The following is a 5,227-nucleotide window of genomic DNA, read 5'->3' on the forward strand; positions in this document are numbered from 1 at the left end:
TTGTGCCCCTCTCAATTTTAATGTACTAAAGCAAGCAAGTAAAGGGTTAGATTTACGAGAACAATAATTATTAAACCTTTTTTTTGGAAGGAAAACTTAAAAAAAAAATAACGGGGCGAGGTTGACCACGCCGGTAAACTAGGCTGACGCCCCGGTAGAATTAGCGGCCGGCAGACGGCGGAAGCGCCTCGTTTTTCTTTTGTGTCAGGTGGACCGTGCCATGAATTTGAGTTTCATTTCATTCAGATTGTGAGTTTAAGAGAAAACTCGTCTTCGTTGCAGGACGTTAGGACAACACACACAAGATCAAAAGAAAAAGAACAGCTCTGCGGTTTAGCCATAGCCATAGCCAGAAGCAGCAGCAGGAACAGAAAGAAAGCTAGGACTCGCCTTAGTCAGCAAGAAGAAGCTTCATCTTTACGAACGATCATCAGCTTCGCGATAGCTTTCAGGTTGGTTTTCTGTTCTTCTTTCTGCTAATCCTGACCCAGCACTAACCCCAACCCTAGCATTGACGGAAAGGCTAACCAAAACCCTAAAATTTCCATGCCTGTGGATTCCTATGACCTTTGTCGACCTCTTGCTTCAAATCTGTTGCATAGCGGGGCTTCATTCTTGGCGATCGACACCCGGATCGACAGAAATCGTAGCGTTTTCCCTCCATTTCAATGTTTTTCTTTTCGTTTTTTGTTTTTAGGTTTTTTTCTTTTTCTTAGGGGGGGCTTTTCTCTGTCCATGTTCACCGAAATCGGAGGAGACTATCTTCACATGATAGTGTGTGTATGTTAAGGGGGTTTAGACACATTCTCATGAAATCCCATTTCTATAATTAGCAAAAAATAAGGCTTCCCAGTTGCAATGCTTTACCGAGCTAATACAGGCGTCGCCCTCACAAGGCAGAAGAAAGGCAAGAAAAAGGATCACGAAAATACACAGTAGAAAGAACTCTTCAATACAAGGCGTGGATCAGCAAGTGCAATTGAAAGACAGAAGGTCGACCTGATTAGGAAGCCAGTAAGAAGGATCATTGTGCACAGGTATATGTGTATGTAGTTATTTCTTACACTACGGATATGAGAACCCTTGGGCTGCTCTGCTTGTAGAACTCATTTCCCTTGTTCATAGCACCGCAGGTGTCCTTGCATGCCATGGTGGAGAAGATTATAGGATGGACAGAAGTCTGTTAACAGCCTATGCGCATACACATTATCTCCATATATGTCAAATACATGTATGCGCATATACCAATGTATGTGATTCTTGTGTCTATGTATGACACACATACAAACACTTGCACAAGCATGACATGTGTACAGACACATATTTGCATATGCTACACACTCATATATAGGTATATCGATATCATATCTCACGTATGTGTATGCATGAACCTACTTATGCATGTATATATATTTTGTACAATTTGTAAACTTGGACTAACGAAGGTATGTATATATTGACATAAAATTCTGTTGTATGATATGGTTCCCTTCAGACATGTATATATATTTTGTACAATTTGTAAACTTGGAGTCACTCCAAACTAACGAAGGTATGTATATATTGACATAAAATTCTGTTGTATGATATGGTTCCCTTCAGACAAGTGTCACCTGCTCTGTTTCTTACGACTTGTCTCGCTTGTGTTTCAAAAAGCAGTAACAAACTGAAAAGGAAGAATGTGTGGAGTGCCGGAACAGGCAAATACAAACCCTGGTAGCAAATGCCAGGATGGAGGGCTACCCACTTCTTGTGGAGACCCAAGTTCTAGTCCAGCTAGCAAGACAGAAACTCTGGAAGCAGAGGCTAGTGATTCCATCGCCTACTTGTTAGAATTGGCTGCTAACAATGACTTGGAGGGTTTCCAGCAGGCTGTCAAAGAGGGCAAAGCGAAGGTAGATGGGGTGGGAAGTTGGTATGGCAGGCAGAATGGGACAGCTCACATGGTGTTGGAACAGAGGACTCCGTCCATGATTGCAGCCTTGTACGGAAGTGTGGATGTTCTCAAGTACATTCTAAACCTCTCTGATTCTCCTGGAAACATTAACATGAAGTGTGGCAGTGATGGCAGTACGGCTTTGCATTGTGCTGCTGCTGGCAGTTCTGCCTGCGCAGTACAGACGGTTAATCTCCTACTTGATTTTGGGGCTGACTTGAATGTTCTTGATGCTCAAGGGAGACGGCCTGCAGATGTGATTGCAAGTTTCCCCAGACTTAAACATGTGAAAACAGCATTGGAGTCTGTACTGAAAGCAGCAAAATCAGTGCAGGTGACACAAATGGATCTGTCTGAAGGACTGGGGTCTGGTATCTCTCTGTTTGTTGAAGATGGGGAAGATGGTTTCTTTGGATTGGATGCTGTGGTGGATGGAGGAGCTTTAACCTTTGCCATGTCATCATCTTCTTTATCATCACCAGGGGCATCTGGGCAGTCTCCCTTGTCTTCCCCCTCACCTTCCTCCTCTCCCAGAGCACTGGATACAGCTGCAATCAAGGTCTTTGGAGAGGGCAATGAAAAGGCCAAGGAATGGCATATTGATCCGACCATTCCTGACATAAAGAACAGCATATACACAACAGATGAGTTCCGTATGTTCTCTTTCAAAATTCGCCCTTGCTCAAGGGCATATTCACATGATTGGACTGAGTGTCCATTTGTACATCCCGGGGAAAATGCTCGAAGAAGAGATCCAAGAAGGTACCATTACAGCTGTGTTCCCTGCCCAGAATTTAGGAAGGGTGCCTGCAGGCGAGGTGATGCATGCGAGTATGCGCATGGAGTGTTTGAATGCTGGCTGCATCCTGCTCAATATCGAACCCGTCTCTGTAAAGATGGCACTGGCTGCAATAGAAGAGTTTGCTTTTTTGCCCACACAACTGAAGAGCTTCGGCCATTGTACATTTCTACTGGTTCTACCATCCCGTCTCCAAGAACCTCTTCTTCTTTGGATATGGCTGGAATGAGCCCACCCCTTGCCCCAGGTTCTCCATCATCAGCAGCTTTGATGAGCCCATTTTTCTCATTAAATCCTGCTCACAACCCCACACAGGTAAACCTTGCAACACCCCCCATGTCTCCCTCGTCTTCTCCTGCTAATTCTCGTGCTGGAGCTTGGTCACCATCCAGTGTGCCTGCTTTACATCTTCCAGGAGTTAGTTTGCAAGCAAGTAGGCTGAGAGCTGCTTTGAATGCCCGAGATATATCTTTAGAGGACTTTGGAAGGGAATCAGAGTTTGATGGGAAGTTAGTGAGTGAGTTTGCTTCCCTTTCATCTCAAGCTCTCTCCACTCGAGCCCGGTTAAATGCCACTGTTGCAGCATCTGCATGTGGAACCACATCTTCTCGAGTAGGAAAATACAGGAGTTTGGGGTTGACCGTTGCACCTACCAACCACGAGGAGTTATTTGCATTAGAGATGCTGTCTTCTCCCAGATCTATGGTGCATGATTCACCATTGATGTCTCAAATGGAAACACACATGCAATCACACAAATCTTCACAAATACAGTCCCAGTTGCAAAACCAGTTCCAGGCCCAAATAAACTCTCAAGTGTTTTCATCAGTGCCAGATCAAATGCAGTTGCAACTGCAACAGGCAGGTCTGGAGTCCCGGTTGCAAGGTTCTCCGCGGCAGACACCATCTTTTAGCCTTGGTTCCCTTGGCCGCATGTCTGCTCTTGGAGTGTTGGATCTTGATAGCCAGAGTAGTAGTGGGGTTTCTTTATCTCCTTCAGTGGTAGCAGCACGAGCAGCCTTTGCACAACAGGACAAGAGAAGTCACAGTTCTCGAGATTTAGGAGCAGGCTTGTCATTGTCTGATTGGGGCTCTCCCACTGGAAAGCCAGAATGGGGTGTGCAGAGAGATGATCTGTCCAAATTTAGAAAGTCTGCCTCATTTGGGTTTAGAGGATCTGAGGAGCCGGATTTGTCATGGGTTCAGGAGCGGCCTCAGGATGCTGATATTGAAGATGGTTCTGCTAGTGGCCACAGAGATGCTGCGGACCATTCTGTTCTTGGATCTTGGATGGAAAACATGCACTTGGATCAGATTGTTGCTTGATGACCAGTTTTTGAGTGTTATGTTGGTGGGGTGCTAGGATATGATCCCCCCCTTCTCTCCCCCTCTCTCAAGGTTAATTTTTTTGATTTGTCTTCTCCAGCCTTGGATTGGATTGTTGTTTGGAGCAGAAATTCGTGACTTGACTGGTGCTGTAAGGCACCCTGATAAAATAGCTCTGTCCAGGGTTGGAAAACCAACTGTGGGCCATATCTTACCTAGGGATTACGACAAATGCATGCGGAAAGGATCTGCAATTGGATTCACAGCCGCTGCTGGAGGCTTTTATTAAAAACAGAAGTAATAAGGCTTGTTTTGGCTTTTTGATTCACTAGTGGGACAAATGTGAGCAGTCCTTTTTGCAAGATTCACCAATGGGTGAATGGTATTTCTTCAAGTTAACTTTTCTGGATTGTAATTCCAGTTAGGAGTATAAACCTTGCAAGGATCAGCCTAGTGTTGTGGCTCCTTTGATGGTTGGGTAGCTGAAGCAGAGCTGGCTCTCTTATCATATGGAATGAGCATTGCAACAGGTTTCCTCTGTTACATTTAACTTGACATCAAAAGCTACTAAATGTTAGTGTCTATGGAGGGTATCCAGTATGATTGTAGATGTTTCTCAGTAGGTTTTACCTGTACATTCTCTTTTGCTCAGTGGACTGGTACCAGGCAGGTGGACATTTAAGCAGGATTTTGGATTAGTTTTCTTTAGTCACACTGGGGATATTGTGAATATTTTTTATTTTAACCAGAAGTCAAACTGCCTCTATAATACAGGTAACTTCAAGCTATTAGTGCCTGGGAGGTCTTTGCTGGTTAAATCATGTACGGCCCTTAATTATGTATGGTTGTATAAAAGTCATTATTATCATATTTTAATCACTGTCAATCTTTTGATACTGTATGCCATCTATTTTCTGGGGGTTTGCCATTTATTTTCTGGGGTATTAAGTGGCTTCTTACTCCTATGTAAAAGACATTGAAATTTATGTATGGAGCCACTTCGTAATGCTGTTTTGCATGATGGTTGCTATAATACATAGTGCAGCTAGTGCATGGCTAAGAGGGTCTCCTCATATGGGTGCGGTGTAGGCATCATCAGCCGCTTCTGCCATCCTCATAGGGAAAAGCAGCTTACCGCCACCATTTGGGTACTAGGGCACCCGTAT

General features: G+C 44.3%; 1 pseudogene across 4 annotated transcripts; it reads left to right on the forward strand.

The window, feature by feature from the left end:
- Nucleotides 1-221: 221 nt before the first annotated feature.
- LOC147629091 (zinc finger CCCH domain-containing protein 30 pseudogene) lies at nucleotides 222-4,937 on the forward strand (annotated as a pseudogene). Of its 4 annotated transcripts, XR_015267887.1 has the most exons (5): nucleotides 229-452; nucleotides 901-1,037; nucleotides 1,134-1,249; nucleotides 1,496-1,552; nucleotides 1,660-4,937. The product of XR_015267887.1 is annotated as a zinc finger CCCH domain-containing protein 30 pseudogene, transcript variant X2 (transcript). The 4 variants fall into 4 exon arrangements; XR_015267888.1 differs by lacking the exons at nucleotides 901-1,037; nucleotides 1,134-1,249 and having other exon boundaries at nucleotides 289-452; XR_015267889.1 differs by lacking the exons at nucleotides 229-452; nucleotides 1,134-1,249 and having other exon boundaries at nucleotides 961-1,037.
- The last annotated feature ends 290 nt before the right edge of the window (nucleotides 4,938-5,227 follow it).

The sequence above is a fragment of the Cibotium barometz genome, chromosome 18 (assembly GCF_041138505.1).
Source record: "Cibotium barometz isolate CiBa-2024 chromosome 18, ASM4113850v1, whole genome shotgun sequence".
Lineage (NCBI taxonomy): Eukaryota > Viridiplantae > Streptophyta > Polypodiopsida > Cyatheales > Cibotiaceae > Cibotium > Cibotium barometz.